At 43.4% G+C, this 19,614-nt stretch overlaps 1 pseudogene across 1 annotated transcript in view; it reads right to left on the bottom strand.

Annotated features, from left to right (window-relative positions):
* Window positions 1-212: 212 nt before the first annotated feature.
* LOC308520306 (succinate--CoA ligase [ADP/GDP-forming] subunit alpha, mitochondrial-like) overlaps window positions 213-19,614 on the bottom strand; it is a 67,731-nt pseudogene continuing 48,329 nt past the window's right edge. Inside the window, exon 2 of the transcript in view lies at window positions 213-872. The product of the transcript in view is annotated as a succinate--CoA ligase [ADP/GDP-forming] subunit alpha, mitochondrial-like (transcript). The remainder of the gene's footprint in view (window positions 873-19,614) is intronic.

Below are 19,614 nucleotides of genomic sequence, written 5' to 3'. Positions count from 1 at the left end.
GGGTAGATTCATTGGCTGTCCCTGTTACACAATGAGGTGAAAATGTCTCAATACAGACCTTCCTAAACCTTGTCTCTGTGTTGGCTTCCCACCGCCCTGGAAGCCCAGGGACAGGCGCAGGCCCACGGACAGAGGACAAGAGCAGCCAAGTGCTGCTGGTTCACTTTATACAATGATTCATTCCGGGCTTCGGGCACTTCTTGCTTTTCCTTTCACGGCATCTTCCTCTTTTCACACTCCTTGTAGACGGTTCTCCCAGCTGTGCTCTGAAGGGCAGAGGTGGTCTCCTCTGCCCCACCTTTTCCTCCAGCAATCATCGCAATCATCGCGCTGGCCGGGCCCATTCTCCTGGCGGGAGGAGCCGTCAAACAAAAATGAGGACTCCACAGGCTTGGCCTCAGGACCTGAATTATGTTGCTTCAAAAACTCGGCAGCATTTTCTTCTGCATTCCCACCGCTTTCACCAGCCAGGCCAATGCCTTCTGCGGCCAGATCATTCAGAAAGACGTCCAGACAGTCAATAAGATCTGTCCCGGGAAAAGGATCGCCCCCGATGCCAATGCACAAAGAGTGCCCAGTCCAACAGCGTGCGTTGCTCGGTGAACAGCTTCATAGGTCAGGGTGCCAGACCTGGACACGATACCAATTCTTCCTCTCCTGTGATACGGCCGGGCCTGATGCCAATTTCACATTCTCCTGGACTGAGGACACCCGGGCGGTTGGGCCGGATCAGCCTGGTCTTTCCCTGGGGGGGGGGGGGGGGTTCCTTCCACGCTACACGCCACCAAGGGCGTTTCTGCCTCCATCGCCTCGTCAATGGCAGCAGCTGCGAAAGGAGGAGGGACATCAATGACAGGGGCTGTCGCTCCTGTCTGCGCGGTGGCCTCAGTAAATGTTGGTTTGGATAAAATCGTTGTTAAAGGGATAAGGAAATGTTAGGTGCTAAGGAGACAGAAAGGTAAGCTACAGATCTCTGCCCTCGGTGAGCTCACAGTTGGGCTCACAGTTATGTTCTTTCTCCAACTGAAGAAGTTAAAATTGGAGGCAGATGTCAATTCCAAGGCATCTGCCTCTCACACTCACATTCAGAAAGTGAACAAACATACTGGTGCCTGAATCCCTTTTTCTAAACTGTCTGGTAAGTCCAATTCATCTAGGAGTGCGTGCGCATAAGAACAATCACTTCAGATTTTGTATCTCCTTAAAAACCAACCTGTCACCACTCGCCAGAAGTGGCCACATGACTTCTCTCCATCTTGTCCAATGATGGAGACAAGTGTCTAGAAGCTACTTAATAACTGATAGGTGACTTTCCTCAAATATCAGTCCCCAGACAACAGGAGCGATGTGTCTTTAAATGGGATGTGCCTTTTCTAACTACAAGAAGGTCAGTAAGAGTTATGGTTTACCTACTGTGTAAAGCACTTCACTTTATAGTGATTCCCCCAGAGACCTGGAGAATACGCAATACCCTTTCTTCCACTGAGGCGAGTAAAACAATCGTTACTGTTAGAAATGCAGTTTGCCGATGAAGGTGGAGGAGCGCACCATGAAACTGATCTCAGTGATACTTCTCCTCTCTAGTGGGTTTTTTTTTTTAATTGTTGTTGTTAATCCTCACCCGAGGATATATTTAGAGAGAGTAGAAGGGAGGGGGGAAGAGAGAGAGAGATGAAATATCAATTGGTTGCCTCCCACGTGGCCGGGGATCAAACCTGAAACCCGGATACATGTGTGCGCAGACTGACACTCTAAACCAGTGATGGTGAACCTATGACACGTGTGTCAGAGGTGACACACGAACTCATTTTTTTGGTTGAATTTTCTTTGTTAAATGGCATTTAAATATATAAAATAAATATCAAAAATATAAGTCTTTGTTTTACTATGGTTGCAAATATCAAAAATTTTCTATATGTGACACGGCACCAGAGTTAAGTTAGGGTTTTTCAAAATGCTGACACCCCGAGCTCAAAAGGTTCGCCGTCACTGCTCTAAACACTGAGCCACGCCAGCCAGGGCTCTCATGGTTTGTTATAATGGAGGTGATGTGATGAAGATATTCTCTCTCACTGTCACTGATTGTGCGGTAAAATGATTTTAAAAACACTCACCCTCCAATAAACCCACTCCTTGTATTATTTGTCCCCATGGTAGCTATCATGAGATAATTTAGCTTTGAGCACAAACCAGGGCCTGTTGGTGAAATATCAACCAACTATTGCATAGCAGGGCCCCTGCAAACCCTAACTCAGGACATAGTTTTCAAAGGTCTCCTATGAAAATATCTCCAAGGATTTTAAGTCCGATCAACTCAATGTCTAATAGGAGGATTTCTTAGACAAATTTCAAGATGTAAAGTACCATAGGCCTCTGTATCATACTTTATAATTTCTGAGGTACGTTTGTCAACTCATTCAAGTTTTACAACTCAGCATGGGAGATATTATTATCCCAATTTTAAAATTTTAATAAATGACAAAACTTGAGCAAGAACCTCGATTTTATATTTTCCAAGTCCAGCAGCCTTTCAGATTGAAGAATCAGAAGGAAACGATTAAGTACAAAGATTTAGAACAGACATTCACCCATCTTGATACAACTGGCTTATCCCAGAAACAATTTGTGCCAAGCCTTTGAATTATGTGTACCCTAAAAATTTCCAGCATTCAGCAGGAAAATGTCACTCTGACATGGTTTGTTTGGGCTGCAGCACTGGAGCAGTCGCAGTTAATCTTTTCCTTTCCTTCACAGGACTTTGTAGCGCTTTGTGCTCGGTACTGTGTGGGATACAGAGAAATAGATATTATAGATTTTGCCCTTCAAGTTTTTATTGCTTAATCAGGGTGAGAGAAGGGTAAAGACACACAGTGTGAAACCACAGCGTGAGAGAGCAGAGTCTGAATTTTCAGTCTCTGTGTTTGACGTTTAGGGAAACTCAGGTGAAATATAGTTTGCATCGCTTGGCAGAGGAGCTCTGAACCACTGCTTTCTTGTCATGGGTTGACTTTTTCAACATGGAGAGAAGGTTGCTCAAGGTACTGGGGACTTTCTCCCGTCCTGCATTAGGACACACATCTCTGTGTGTGAGACGAAAAGGTGGGAAGAAACAAGAAGACTGGGTGAAGCTGTACCCTTTGAGACAGCATGGATGGACCTGGAGAGTATTATGCTAAGAGAAATCAGCCAGTCAGAGAAAGACATATACCACACGATCTCACATACATATGGAATCTAATGACCCAAATAAACTGATGAAAAAAAATAGGACCATAGACCTGGAAGCATGCAACAGACTAACAGATATCAGAGGGAAGTGGGGGGAGGGAGGGCGGGAAGAGATGAACCAAAGAACTTATATGCATATGTGCACAACCCATGGACACAGACAATAGTGTGGTGAAGGCCTGGGGTGGGGCGGGAGCTGGGTGGAGAGAGCAAAGGGGAGAAAATGGGGGACATCTGTAATACTCTTAACAATAAAAATAATTTTTTAAAAAAAAGAAGAAGAAGAAGACGGGGTGAGCCCATCACCAGGATATGGCTTCCAAATCCTACTGTGACAGGAAAAAGCAATTCATTTCTCCCTTCAACAAACATTGACTGAATGCCTCCTTTGAATGAGGCAACGTCATAGACTCTGGAAGGATAAATACAAAAATAAGAACTTGTTTCCCTCTTCAAGGAGCATGGCAGAGACCAAATTCTGGGCTTTGTTTGTTATCCAGTGAGCAGATTCTTTTGTGTGCATGTGGAAAATTCCCATTTTCCCTTGGCCCTACGAGGGAAAAGTATGTGTGAGCATGAAGCCCGGTTCTGAGGTTAAAAGAGAAAGTCCAGGGTCACATTGAGAGTCAAAGCTCTCCTGCAGGTTGACCAGTTAATAACCTAATAGATCACCTTTTTAAATATTCAGATTGTGTAGAGCTGTGCAACTGAAAGCATCATGTGTGTGGCACTAACGATTTCGGTTCATTAGGTTTTCCTTGATTCTGGCTTCTTTTCCTTGTTCAAAATCCTTATGGTGTTTTTTCCTCCCCTTGCCCTTCTTAGACATCATTTCTAGCCTCCTCTTGGATGAAAGGTCAGTGGTCTCCCCACTTTCTCACAGGTATCACTTATTCCCATTGACATTTACACTTGAGTAAACCTTAAACTTCTCTGACCTTTTTGGAAAAGCTAGATTTTAAAGAGATATTTTCTCTGTTTTAAAACAGTACACTCTTGTTGCTTTTCTTTGCTAAAGGCCACATCACTCCTAGGGTAACGTGGATTTCTTGTGCACCCACTTAGACTTCCCTTCCCCCTGTAGAATGAGGCCCTGCTTCTTTTCTTTCCTTTCCCCTGCGGTGTGGATGCAGATGTATGTAGACACATGGGAGCTACTTAACAATGAGTTTAAAAAATATCTCGCACACAGCACTCTTAGTCATGTACAATAAGGAAGGGAACGAATCAGCCCTGCTATGTTCCATTTGGGGTTGAAAATGAAAAACAGCCCATGTAGGAATTTGAGTGGGAAACTGCCAGATACAAGTCTGAAGTCTGGCCTCGCTCACAGACTCAGTTCTGTTTGAGAAAGACACGTTGAGCCCTTCCCTTGGCTGACTTTGGGGAATCCATAGGCAAAAGAGGAATAAGACATAGATTCAGAGTTCACCCGCCAGTGATCCTAAGAACATTTTCAGTCCATCTGCCTGGAAACGATTCCAAATTCCTCTTTCCACTGGGGGACGGTGCTTCACACTTGACCTCTTGTCCACTGCTCAGCCCCATCAGGCACTTCCTGCAGCCACCTGTCTGTCAAAGGCCCCTCGGGTGGAGTCTCCTTCAGGCACTGTGCCACATGCTTTACCCCTGTCATCTATCTAACTCTTACAATGAGTCTGAAAGGGACCTGTAAGATGGGCATGGTGAGAGCGTGCAAGGAAACCACAGTGTGGAGGCTTAGGAACTTTCCTAGGACTCCTCCACTCATGAGTCGTAGAGCTGATGTCCAAACTGAGATTAGCCTGAGGTCATAACCCGGGCGTTTAACTGTTCATGGTGCCTTCACATACACCGAGGGGCCTAGGCTGATAGGGCACACAATTAATTTCTTAAACATTTTATAATAGGACATAACCATCAGCCCAAGGACCAGTCTCACTCAGAGTGATTTTGTCTATAATAATAAAAGTGTAACATGCTGATTAGACTGGATGACCTTCCAGACAAAGCCCGGGCTGCGAGGGAAGCCGGTGCCAGCAGCCAGGGGGAGGAAGGTCTACTCTTGCATGAGTCTCATGCATCGGGCCACTAATGCTGTTATAATAGTTCTGCTGGGGAACTATTGGGGGTGGGCTGGCGGTGCTATAGTCACAGTCTGTTAGGGCCACCACCTCCCTCTGGCTCTGCCTGACTCCAATCCAGGGCCCCATCAGTGAGGAATCTCAGGTCCAGAGAGAGGCGGGGACTTTCCCAAGATTAGGATTTGAGCTTCCTGATTCCCAATCCCATGTTCTACTCATATAAGCAAGAAAAAACTCTTTCCTCTCTAAGTTCAAAAGAGAGTTGGTTCACCCCTAACCTGAAATTTCAGACCATATCTTTTTCTCTTCATTTCTTTCTTCTTGGGCCTGAATTCAAATAATTGGGAAAGGGTGAAAGGGCCAAAAAAATCATAAAAAGAGGGAATTCCGATAATACAACATCTTGCCACAGGAAAAGGTCAAGTGGTGCTCTGTTTCAGTCTGTAATAGGCTACAATTTGAGAAATCCCAGCCATGAAATACCAGGCAATTTCCTGACCTTTTTAGTTGTAACTGCAAGTGCTTTGATTCTTAGGACACTCTATATTTATATCTGAAAAATAAACATAAAAAAGTGTTTCTAGATACCCTGATTTCATGATATAAAATGTACCGTGCATGTGTGGGGGACATTGTTTGTTGGTTTGGTTTGTTTTTTGTGTTTTGTTTTGACTGCTAAACATCCAAATGCCCTTCCTATGGCTTCACATTCCCTTCTTAGGAAACTTGGTGGGAGGCAGGATCCACCTCCCACGGAAGAAGCTGAAGAGGCAAGACCAGCCTCCCTTGCAGCTAGGTCATAAGACCTGGGCTGCATAAGGACTTTCTTGTCACCTCTTTCCACATCCCAGTTTACTTCTAACAAGTAATTGCTTCACGATTCCTTGTAACATGGTTAGTAGTTTATATGATTCTCTCTTCTTTTTTCCCCTTTATTTTATTTTTCTTCCATCACCATTTTCTCCCTATATACCCTCTTGGTCATTGATTTGTTATGAGGCTACACTGACATAACAAATCTAAAATGCCCATGAAAAATAAATTATTTTTAAAATAAATAAAATGCCTAGAACACAGTAGAAATACAAGTATTATTTATTGCAATCTTTTCAACACTTACATAAAATTCTAGGCTCCTATGGTAAAAGTTAGTAAACATTGGTAACCAGTGCCAACAGACAAAGATGCTTGGAAATTGGGGGGTAGCACCTTGGACAGCTCCAAAGGCTTCCCAGCTTCCCTGCGGCTGTTCGAACACGAAGCACTGTATTTTCCAGCCTCACCTCTCTGTAGAGAAAACCTAAGTGCTCTCCAATGCCTTTCAATTACGGGATTGCCAGTCTCCAAGAAGAGAAACATCCTTGTCTATTAGGGATATGTAGTGTATGTCATGGTCTAACTAGCTCTCTCTCACTGCGGAAAACAATGAATGTAATATAATGTTATTAAACAATGTTATTAAACAACGTTACCTAAAATAAATTTAATTAATTAAGTAATAATTAAGTAAGTAAATGAATAAATAATACATACAGGGGTAGGCAAAAGTAGGTTTATAGTTAGTTGCTTGTATGGGAAATAATACAATAACTAATCAATAATAATACAGGAATAAACTATGTGTTTCAGGTACTCACAACTGTAAACCTACTTTTGCCCCACCGCGTATAAAGAATCTAAGCTCTAAGTCAGCCCGTGATTTTAAATCCTTGCTCCTCACTCATTAGTTGTGTGACAATAGACAAGTTGTGTGGTGTCTCCGTACCTCATTTACCTTCACTGTTAAGTGGGACTCATTATAGTAACTACTTTATAGAATTTTAGTGACGACAAATGGATATTTACATATAGTGTTTATAACAGCCTGGCACCAGCAAGGCCTCACTAAATGTTAGCTGTTAGCTGCTGCTGTAAGGCCACAAACTGGTTCTCTCTTGCCCTTGCCATAGACTTAGGTGACCCCAAGAAAGGCTTTTTGCTTCCTTAACTGTGAAACCAGAGAGTTGGACCAGAGCAGATACTTCTAAGATGGATTACACACAACCTGAAATCTTCCATCATGTATCCCAGTACATTTTTTTTCTATTTAACTCTGTTCCTTTGTTCAGTCATCCTTGGGTGTGGTCAAGAGTCAGACTTGGAGGAATCTGGGGATCCTGGACACTGTAACCCAGCCCTTCAGCCCAGGTCCCTGACTTCACTGCTTTAACTATTGGATGGAAAAGAAGAAAAAGAAAACATTAGGTTTTCAACATTCCTCTGGACCTAGGTTTTCTGAGCCTTCCTCAGGCTTCACTTTAATACCAACACTACCTGTTGAAGGAGGGGCCTCAAAAAGGGGGGTTGGGGGGAGGCATCAGGCACCAGGCCATTGCCCTGCTCTCTGCAATCCATCGAGATCTTCCTTGGCCCCTCCAGCTATTCACGTCAATAACCCCAGATGGTTGCTCTCAGTGGCGGGATGGCCCACATATTTCAGTTTTCTGTTGCACCTTTCTTACTGAGAGTCCCTGAGACAAAGCCATGCAGCCCTGCAGCCCTGTTTGCAGACCTGCTTATGAGTTTCCCCTTTAGTCCCCAGCATCTTTGCTCAAGTGCTTTTACAAGTGTTATGAACCCAAACAGTTTCCTGGCACTCTGCAGCTTCTAACATGAGATCATGGTTTAAATCTCAAAATCACAGTATCCCCGGTTATTAATAGCAGAGGATTTCAGCTCAACACAATGCTCTGGTAGACTGCCAGCAATCCAAGTTTAACATTCTCCAGGGTGTGAAATTAAAAGAAAAAAATCCTAAGAGCCTGAGAATTTCTGTTCATTTGAACTAGAGTTTTAACTCCTTCTCTACAATTTCCATTAGCTGTAAGATTGCTGTTCTAATGGTTCAGGATCAATTTTTTTACTGCTCCTAGGGCAACTGACTATGCCTTACTTGTAGCCTTAGTGACTCGTGTATAATGAGTGCTTGTAGGAAATTGGATTATTTCTCAATAATAGTCACTTTCTCCTGTTCACTTCCATAGGAGGAATAAGTGTCATTGATGTTGGGCTTGGCCATGTGTCTTGCTTTGGCCAATATGATGCTAACAAGTGAGAAACAGCCAAGGCTGAAAAGGCGCTCATGCAGTTGGATCTGCTCCCTTGGATCTCTGCCATAACCATCAGAAGAAAATGTCTAGGCTAACTCACTGGTCCCAGGAGAAGTATAAGAAATAGGATGCACAGAACTCAATGGCTCCTGCTGAGCCCAGACTGTTATCTGATACATTTGAAAAGTTAGAAGACACGACCCATAATTTGTTATTATTACTTAACACCAGGTTAAAGAGACAAAATTTTCCAATTATGCTATTTGCTCTCCTTCCTGCACTGGCCTTGTCTCCACCCCACAATTAAGAAAACTATCCTTGCCGAAACCGGTTTGGCTCGGTGGATAGAGCGTCGGCCTGCGGACTGAAAGGTCCCAGGTTCGATTCTGGTCAAGGGCATGTACCTGGGTTGCGGGCATATCCCCAGTAGGAGATGTGCAGGAGGCAGCTGATCGATGTTTCTCTCTCATCGATGTTTCTAACTCTCTATCTCTCTCCCTTCCTCTCTGTAAAAAATCAATAAAATATATTAAAAAAAAAGAAAGAAAGAAAGAAAACTATCCTTTTTGAGAAGGGCAGGGCTGTCCTGAAGTCATACTGAGCTGGAAGAAAACGCTTCAGAATTTATTAGAATCTAGAATTCCCAATAAGCATATCATTGAACCTATTTTTACCACCATGGTAAAACTGGACTGAAAATTAAAAATTCATTACCTAGTGCACTTTACAGAAGCTATGTTTCAGCTCCTTGGAAAAGGTTCCAAATCCACTCAATGTAGCCAACATAAAAACACAAAAATCCCCAAGTCAGGTCAGATCCCTCATACCCTTCAGCACAGAGTTCTCAGGCAGTTGAAAAAAAACGAAGTTGCCCTTGATGAAAAGTTAGGTTGCAAGCAAAAGACATCTGGTTGCCCTTAATAAATCATCCTGAATCTGTCATTCAAGTCAGCTTCTGATAAAAGTATCTGGTACCAGACTTTCCCTATGCCACAAAAAAAAAAAAAAAAAAAAAAAAAAGACAGCCCTAGCCAGTTTGGCTCAGTGGATAGAATGCCAGCCTGTGGACTGAAGGGTCCCAGGTTCGAATTTGGTCAAGGGCACATGCCTGGGCTCTATCCCCCATAGGGGGCATACAGGAGGCAGCCGATCAATGGTTCTCTCTCATTGATGTTTCTATCTCTCTCTCCCTCCCCCTCCCTTCTCTCTGAAGTCAATAAAAAAAAAATATTTTTTTAAAAAAGACAAATCCAGGAAGCCACTGATCTCAGGCATTGGACAATAGTACAAGAAATGCAACTCCTAACAGACAGGAAACTTGGGCTGTGCTGCAAACCCCGCTCCTTGCCCTCCAGCAATATGCCTGGGGACAATCCTAAATAAGGCACAATAAGCTAACATCCAAGCCGAGCATGGTGGTCCTGCTCAGCTGGGCAAAGATCGAGGTTTGGGGCAGCTGAAACAGCTAGGAACTGTGGAGCAGGGCACTGAGAGGAGAGAATTACAACAGAAGAGCACCCCAGAAGTTTATGTTGGGGTCCCCATCCAAGGGCTGAGCTCACATGCATTGGATGAGACCAGGCTTACCTGAGACTTGCTGCTGTAAGTTTAAGAATAGGATTGTGATACTGAAGTCTAGAGGACACTGGGAATCCAGCCTGACCAAGTAGCAAGATCTATTAACACCTCATTTCCTCCCAAGGCAACAAGCTGACATAGCAGAAAGTTTGCCTCTATGCATAAGGACCATGTCTACTCTAGGCCTGCCCTAGCAAAGCCTAAAACCAAGCCCTGACCAAATCCACAGAGGAAAAAGCTCAGAATCTGGTTCCCACCAAATCAGAGGGGCTTGTGAACTAGCTATGTTGGGTTTTTCACAGATACAGCATAACAAAGTATAAAACCAAGTTTACACAATTATTAGGTGACCACCCAATCATTGAACGGTCTATTGAACTCAAAGGTAAACCGTCTTCAGAGAGAGATTACAGAATGAGAGTCTACAAAATGTCATCAGTGAGCAGTACTCAATAAAATATTGCAAGATGGAAAAAAAAAAACCAGAAAAATGTAACCATCATGAAGAAAAATTGTTCAAGAGATACCGACACCCAACAGAAATGAAAACTGACATTTACACAAAAACCTTTACATAAATGTTTAAAGCAGCTCTATTCCTAATTACCAAAACCTGAAAACAACTCAAATGTCCTTCCGTGGGTGAACAGACTAACAAACATTTGCATGTCATCCAACAGAATGCCCCAACAATAAAAAGAAATGAGGTATTGGATACTTACAACAGGGATGACTCTCACAGGCATGATGCTGAGAGAGAGAAACCAGCCTCAAAAGTTGCATGCTGCACACTTCCATTTATATTACATTTGAGAACAGGCAATATCATAGCTACAGAGAACAGAGCAGTACTTGTCAAAGTTTACGGGTGAGGGAGGGCTTGACTACAAAGAGGCAGCACAAGGGAATTTTCTGGATGATGGACTCATGCTACATCCTGATTGTGAGGGTGGTTACAAGAACTCATATGTGTGTTAAAACTCATAGAACTACACACCAAAAAGTAAATTTTGCTGTATGTTAACTTTAAAAATAATGCATAAAGTCTGCAAAGAAATGGGATATAAAGGAAATATTATATTTTTAAATATATTTTTATTGATTTCAGAGAGGGAGAGAGAGATAGAAACATCAATGAGAGGATATCATTGATCGGCTGCCTTTTGCAGGTCCCACAGTGGGGATCGAACCTGCAACCTTTGCATGTGCCCTGACCAGGAATAGAACCATGACCTCCTGGTTCATAGGTCAACGTTCAATTGCTTAGCAACACAGGCTGGGCCAATTTGTAGAGCCTGTTTTTTAAAAAAATAATGTTTTATTGATTTTAGAGAGACAGAAAGAGAGAGGGATAGAGAAACCTCCTCCGTCATACCCCCTACTGGGGCTTGATAACCTGGGCTTGCACCCTGGCTGGGAATTGACCCAGAGACCTCTGGGTTCATACTCAACCAACTGAGCCACAATGGCCAGGCTGTAGAGTCTTCCTTTAAAAGGAGTATTGTTACACATCCTTGCCAATACCCAGGGCTAACAGTCTTTCTTTTAAGTCTTTTTAATTAGTTTTCATTGTATCTCCCTGAAAATTAAATGTACATCTACCCCATAAACCCAGTTTCACTCCTGAGCACTTACCCAAGAGAAATAAAAAATGCATCCAAACTTGTATAACAATGTCCACAGCAGCCCCAAACTGGAAATAATCCAATGTCCATCAATAGGAGAATGGATAAATAAATGTTTATATAGAAGTGTTTTTCTTGACTCGGCCAAACACTCATCCATTATTGCCAACCTACTATGTGCCAGGCACCATGTTAGGTTTCTGTAAACAATTCTCTTGTTTACAGAAATATGTGTACTTTTCCCTGCAGGGGGCACTAAGAAACCAATGCAAATCCTTTCTAAAAGCATCATTGCTCTTTTAGTGTCTGTGATATGCACTCCCAATAATCACCAATCCGCTATAAGGCTTCCTCAGAGAAGCTCCTTATGGTCCCACCGATTGCATATCTTGTGAAAAGAAATGTTTAAAAACCAGCATTAGTTTGACAGGGCTGCATATTTGATCATATTAGAAGCTGCTTACAATAGGGGCCATAAATGCAGAATTAAGAAAAATGGATGTTGGATGTGAAGGCCAACGCTAGTCCTAAATATAAAACACAGGATTCAGAAGCACATCGTGTATGGAACATTTAGCGTTACTTTGCATAAATGGATTTATTTAGGAGGTATATTTTCTGAGACTTTTGCATTTCCTTTGGACCCTTTGGTCCAAGAATACCATCTTCTCTGGGTATAAAAGTTGGGGGTCACAGCTGAGGTCTCTGGGAACTCTGCAGGCCTTAGTCATGTTCTCTACACTTAGATATTCAAGCAAAAAAAAATTAAAATGGAAACTAACTTGATTAGTGTCCTTTTAAAATAACCTCTTTTCTTTCCTTTTCTCTAATTTCGGTTCAGAAGCTATATCCTGAAATTTAAAATCCTTACCAGGGTTTGTCTTAACACAGATTCTATTAAAGATTTGCCTGAAAAGCCTAGGAAACATTTTCCATCCAAGAGTTTTTTTAGTTTTGCAAACTTCTTGCTATTGTTCCTGCAGTCATTGCTTATCATCTCTTGCTCTGTATCTTTCCTTCAAAATCCCTAGTACTCCTAGGTTACACTTGTCACCTCTGGCTTCTGGATCTCTCCCTCTTTTCATCTTTATGACCCTGCTCTGCCTCCTGGAGGACCTGGTAACATACCCCCTCAGCCAATGACAGTTTCTCCAGCGTAGTCTCTACTTCCCCTGCTTCAATCAACAGTCCCAGCTCTGATTCTCATTTCAGGCATTTTGATGTCTTTTCACCCCAGACATTTTAAGAAATCATACCCTCCCTGTTTATCTTATTCAGAACAAATTGTCTCCTCAATTTTGCTTCTGTTCATCAGGAAGTCTATTCCAGGCAAAGACCTTTCCTCTGCGTCTCGGCCTCCTCGCAGCGGATCTTCCCCCGAGTTCTTCATTTGGAGGATGGGTGCGTGGTGTTCGTGGAGGATGGGTGCGTGGCAATCTCTTCGGCTCGAGCTTTCCTGGGCTCTGGTTTGGAGAGACACTTGCTCTCTTAAATCCGCTGCTCACAGGGACATCTTAATGTGATGAAGAGTGGCAAAACATGGCACGTGGCGTCAGGATTATTTTGAGCTAAAGGCACTTTTCAAAGCAGGTGCAAGAAGGGCATTTTCCCCTTATCTTCTTGGAAACAGGACATAAAAGCTCCCCCGTGCCAGGAGAAAAGAAACTTCTCTCAGGGGAATCACAATTGAGAGAAGTCTGCGCCAACAACCCTTGTTTAAACAATTCTTATCTGCCCTTCGCCTCCCCACATAGGTGAGTCACATTTCCACACGTGCCTCTCTTGGTTGAACGCAGTGTAAAACGCTTAGGGTTTGCCACTGCTTTGGGTCTCCACTTCCTTAGGGAGCTCCCTGGGCACATAAAATGTCTATGAAATACATTTATATGCTTTTCTCCTGCTAAACTGTCCTGTCAAGTTAATTCTTAGGTTTAGCCCCCCAAAAAAAACTCCAACAGAGTGGAGGTAAGATTTTGCCTCCCCTACAAGCTACAGGTTCCTAACTCAAATGCCCTCACACTCAAGAGGGGAGTTGAAAGCCGAGGAAGCGCAGGGATATGGTGCTGAGCAAAGGCACCACGGCTCAGCCCTATTTGAAAACCTGGATGTTTCAGCAAAAAATTGTTTACATATTAACAACTTGGAAAATTTTTAAAACTTTGTCCAAGCCAGCCACACAACACACACATGCAGACAAGATCAGCTGCTTGCTGATATCCTCTGAGATAACGAACGCGTTGACCTGGATTTTCCTGAAACCAGTGGTTCTCAACCTTCCTAATGCCGCGACCCTTTAATACAGTTCCTCATGTTGTGGTGACCCCCAATTTCATTGTTACAAATTGAACATAATTAAAGCATAGTGATGAATCACAAAAACAATATGTAATTATATATGTGTTTTCCGATGGTCTTAGGTGACCCCTGTGAAAGGGTCGTTCGACCCCCAAAGGGGTCGCGACCCAGAGAACCGCTGGCTTAAACAGACCCAACAGGCTCCCCTCGCAGCTCAGGGACAGACATGCTCACAGCAGGGATTCCGAGACGGGCTTTGGGCAGCAAATGTGGGAGGTGGGGGTTGGGTGCAAAATATTCCAGTCCTAGATCTAACTTTCCTTCACCCTCTCACTCCAGCTGAGAATCCTCCCCTTCACCCCCCCCGTCCCCTCCCCCCGCCCCCCCCCCGCCCCCCCCCCCCACTTACTAACGTCCTCCTGTCCCCACCCCTTAGGGACCAATATTAGTTCATCCTATTTTCAGTCTTTCCTTCTACAAAGTACTTCTCGGCCACTTTTCTTTTAACTTTCTTATTACTTTTCACTCTGAGTGTTATCATATCAATATGTAATCAATATAAAATTTATTAATGGAATTTCTTTTACATCCAGCTCTCGAAATGATCTCCTTGCAGATTTTCTGTTTTTCCTGGCCGGGCCTGGACTCGGCTTTTGATAAATATTTATGAACGTGAAAAGGGGTTTTTTTTCTGCCATTTTAGACCATAAGAAAAAACCTTCCAATTATCCATTTCCCCTGTTTGCAGGATGAACACCTCCAGCTTCCCATCACGTCAGCATCTGAGCGCCAAACGTGGTCCCAGCTGTGGAAGCCTTGGTTAGCACTGTCCGCGGTTACCAACTCGCTGGCCCCACCTGCTGGCCACTCCCCGCATCCATCAGACAGGGTGAGTACAGAGATCAAAGTCCCTGAAGGTGAAACAGAACCCATTTGCCTTGAAGAGCAGAAATACCTTTATGGCCAACATTTAAAGGCTCAGATGGACTCCACAGGACGTTCTGCCCAAGAAGATCTCCTCTCTGTTCATCCATCCTCTGCTTTCTGAGGTCAGACTTTTTAAAAAAAATACATGTGTGTGCGAGGTAGAACCACCACACCCTGACACCGCCTGCACCACCTAGAGAGTTTACTACGGACCTGCACTTCATAACCTCACAATAGTCCCACAGTGGAAGAACAGAGGCTGCAATCGAGGAACTTCCCCCTTTGGTGCCTGCCTTGGATACCAGTTCACCAAACAATGAACTCCAGCCCTAGAATAATCCTGTGAGGCCATAAAGCTCAGCAGCGGGCACTCCAGTTGGCACCATGCTGTCCAGCAGGGAAGCCGCAGCCAGGTGTGACTGCCGAGAGCCTGAGGCGTAGCCGGGCTGACCGAGGACGCGCTGCCAATGTAAAACGTACAATGAATGTTGAAGGCTTGGTGTGGACAAAAGAACATAAAATATCACATCCATAATTGTTCTAATGGCCACATGTAGCAATGACAATACTTGGAATCGATTGGGCTCAATAAAATGTTAGTAAAATGAATTTCACTGGTTTCTTTTTATCGTTTTATGGTGGCACTAGATCACTTAAAATTGCATATGTGGCTCATGTCATATTTCCATTGGACAGTGCTGATCTAAGTAGCTGAATGTTTTAAGGCCACAGCTCTCTTATTTGTCAGCAGAAGAAAGAACATCTCTAAATTAAATTTTAAATTATTTTTTTAATTTTTAAACTATCTTTTAAATTTTTAAAAATTATTTTTAAATTATTTACTGTGTCTTTTTTTTTTTTTTTTTTTTTTGTACAAGTCTCTGTGACAGATAAAAATACCTGGATCTCCTGCTCATGGGGCGGCCACTTTTGTCTGTCAGCACCTTTAAGTTGGGAAGATGGCCTCCCTGACGCTAGAGCCAACCTGCCCAGGAAATCTTGTGAAATCTCTAGAAGACATCCGAAGGGGGTGTGCAGTGCCCTGCGAGGGGCTCTGGTCCAGAGATAGAAATATAGGGATCTGAGAGCAATTCGAAGAAACTATAAAAATAAATACATTTATTTAAAAATGTTCTCTCGCACTGGTAATCAAAGACATGGACATTAAAACACGAGGTCTCCTTTACAGCCCATTAGGACACAGACGTCTTTAAAATTACAGTCAGAGTAAGCAAGGGTGTATGGAAATCAGCACACTGGTTCCCTGCCATTCTAGAGGGTAACTTAACAATATGGAAAGCCAGCCTTCACACTGCACATGCGCTCTGGTCCAGCAAGTTCACCGCCAGTGGCTTCGTCGGAGGCCAGCACCGTGGCCGTGCACAATAACTTTTCTGCAGGGGCATTCGTTACTCTGGGGATTATAACAAAGGTAACACCAAACACATTTTTTTTTAAGTAAGGCACACTGACAAAATAGAATAGTATGCTACCATTAAGAATTGTGCTGCAGAATATTTAATGATCAACTCCTTCTCCCCTCTCCCCATCCATACTCCTCGATTCAGCCTACATGGTCTTTTTATAATGAGGGTCACGTCGCTCTCTGTAAAGTCCTTCATTGCCTTCCCTGTAATTAGGATGAAGCCCCCAGTCCAGAGAGGGGGCTGGGGATCTGAGCCTGCCTCCCGCTCCAGGTTCACCTCCTGCCAGGCTCCTCCCCCAGCCTGGAAACTCTTGCTGGCTCTGGGCCCTCACTCATATCACTCTGATTGGATGCTGCTGGCTGGCCCCTTGCCCCCACTCTTAGATGTGGGAAGCCGCCTATTGTCTTCACTGGCAGAGAGGTGTGGACAGGGAACCCAGAAGGCTGGTGACCCTTGAAGCCCTGGCAAAGGTCAGAGCTATGCACCCACTGTTTAGTCAAGACAATGGTAGCTGAAGCAACTTCCCCACCAGATAGTCATGTAAATCCTTACTGATAAGATAGTCTGCCTGTTACTGGAACTTGCCTGCCTAAGGGCTATGGGTGGATCCCAAACTGAATAAAAGAGTGGCAAGACCTGAGCACAAGCAGGGTCCATCCTCTTGGGATGGGCTCTCGCCTGGCCCCCCAATTTCCAAATTATTGTCTCTTGTCTGGTCTCTTCCATTTGTGTGCGGCCGCTCTCCAGATTCTGAACCCTGAACCACGCGGGCCATGGGGGGAAAACATTACACATTAGAGCACATGGTGTCCAGGGCAACTTCTCCAGAAAGCTGTTTCCTCACCTCTCAACCTGAAAGAGGTCTTCTGGGTCCTGCCGCCCAGCACACTCTCCCTTCCTCCCTGTGACTTAGCACCACTCTGACTCTGCAGTAATGACCCTGATGATTGGTTGAATGCCAGTGACTACAGGACTCAGCTCACACCCGGCATACAGGAGATGCTCCTTGAATGCATGCCGAATACATGAATGATATTCTAATTAAGTAAAAGGCAGATTATATTGAAATAAGTCAGGCAGAGAAAGGCAACTACTGTGTAATCTCACTTATAGGTGGAATCTAAAAAAAAAAAAAAAAAAAAAAACAGAACTCAGACACAAAATAGATTGGTGGTTTCCAGAGGCAGGAGATGGGGGTTGGGGAGGAGGGGGTAACCAAAATGGGTAAAGTTGGTCAGAATAAAATAAATAAACAAATAAGTAAATACTGGGGATAAAATGTAGAGTATGGTGACTCTACATACTGCATCTGATAACACTGCATTGCATATTTGAAAGCTGCTCAGAGAGATCTTTAAAAATCTCATCACAAGGGAAAAATAACTATGTGTGGTGATGGGCATTAACCAGACTTAGTATTATGATGATCATTTTGCAATATATACAAATACTGAATCACCTGAGAGTAATATAATGCTATATGACATTATATTGCCAAAAAGCAGGTTATAAAATGGTATGTATAATAGGATTTCAATATCAATAAAAATGTGTATATGTATATAATTGTAACATATCTGAACATAGAAATGAAATTTTAAAAAAGAAAGAAAGAAAAAAAAAAACAGAAGAAAACCCAAGCCATTAACAGCAACTAGCTCTGTGTCATAATTTTACTTTTATCCAGATTTTCTGCAGGGAACATATCTAACTTTCAAAATCAGGAGGAAATTTATTTTAAAATGAAAGCGATGGGTTTGAGATGCCACTCTTACTAACAGTTTGATCTTGAGAAACCTCAGCTCGTCACAGCTTCTTCATTATAAATGGGGTGAGGATTCCTCTCCTGTCTATCTCCTATGAGGATAAATGGAATAATGTACTTGCAAAATTTTGCACATATTTCAATAATAGGTGTTTGGGGGAATGCAAACACTACACAGGGTCACAGTGTCTGCCCGGTGGTTGTGCAATCTGCACATAGCACAAGGAGATGACAGTTGAGTAAGTGGAACACATGCCTTCCGATTGGCATATTGATTGACATGGTTACCACCCAGCGAGGTGAGAGTTGGAGGCCTTTGGAACACAAAAGGAGGGCCAACATGAGGAAAGAAGTGGATGGAGTTTCACAGGAACAAGGACCAAGACCAAATGCTGGAAAACAGGTGGCCTGCAGGACCCAGCCAGGCTCCTAGCAGGGGTAAGAAAGGTATTAAGTTGAAACTTGAAGTTACTGGGAGAGATGGCATATTTTGTGTTAAAAAATAACTCGGTGGACTCTTCCTGCATTCTCTTGGCAAAGAAACAATGATTATGGACAACTTCTTTGGGATCTGCTCTGGCTATAATGGAAGACAGCAGCTCATTTAGTTTATTCCGTAAATATTTAGTGAGCATCTATCATGTTAGGCACATTCTAGGAACAGAGGCTCAGATGAACAAACAGGGCACAGTGCCTGCTTTCAAATAACATGCAATTGAGTTATTGTGATTTTTCTGGTCATAAGTTCCCTCAATCTGCCCCAGCACTGCCATGACTGTTTTGTGTCCCTACTACACCCGTTTCAGCATCCAGTCACCTGGGAGCCTACAGTCTCCTGGAGAAGACAGATTCTGAGTCTGTGTCCATAGCCCAAGGCTGTGATATATAGTTTTCAATGAACAAATGCCTTCATTGCCTGAATAATTTTGCAGGCTAATGCCAATAAAGTAGTGAAGATCAGCTAGAGCAGCGATTCTCAACCTGTGGGTCGCGACCCCTTTGGGGGTCGAATGACCCTTTCACAGGGGTCGCCTAAGACCATCGGAAAACACATATGTAATTACATATTGTTTTTGTGATTCATCACTATGCTTTAATTATGTTCAATTTGTAACAATGAGAATACATCCTGCATATCAGATATTTACATTACGATTCATAACAGTAGCAAAATTACAGTTATGAAGTAGCAACGAAAATAATTTTATGGTTGGGGTCACCACAACATGAGGAATTGTATTAAAGGGTCGTGGCATTAGGAAGGTTGAGAACCACTGATCTAGAGAGTAAGTGTTCAACGAGGCTTCATGTTTTGGAAACTGAGTAGAGATCTGAGGATACATAACTGAATCATATTGCTCCCTGTCTACCAGGAAAGAATGCTAAATCTAACATCCTATGGGATGTTCTACTCAAGTTCATGGATTCTCGGCCCTCTAAATGAGCCCTGACTTTTCAGCAGCTTGCCCTGCTCATGACAGCTCTACTTACTGTGAATGCACTTTAGACCTATTCGAGTCCGCCAAGCCCAGCATAGCATCTCTATGATGAAGTGTCCATAGATGACTGCAGGCCACAGAGATCCCTCCATTCCTCAAAGCTCTCATCATGGGGTCC

Source organism: Myotis nattereri, assembly GCF_964212035.1.
Source record: "Myotis nattereri genome assembly, chromosome: 5".
In the NCBI taxonomy this organism is placed as follows: domain Eukaryota; kingdom Metazoa; phylum Chordata; class Mammalia; order Chiroptera; family Vespertilionidae; genus Myotis; species Myotis nattereri.
Note: the sequence above shows the minus strand (reverse complement) of the source record. Positions and strands in the feature narration are given on the sequence as shown.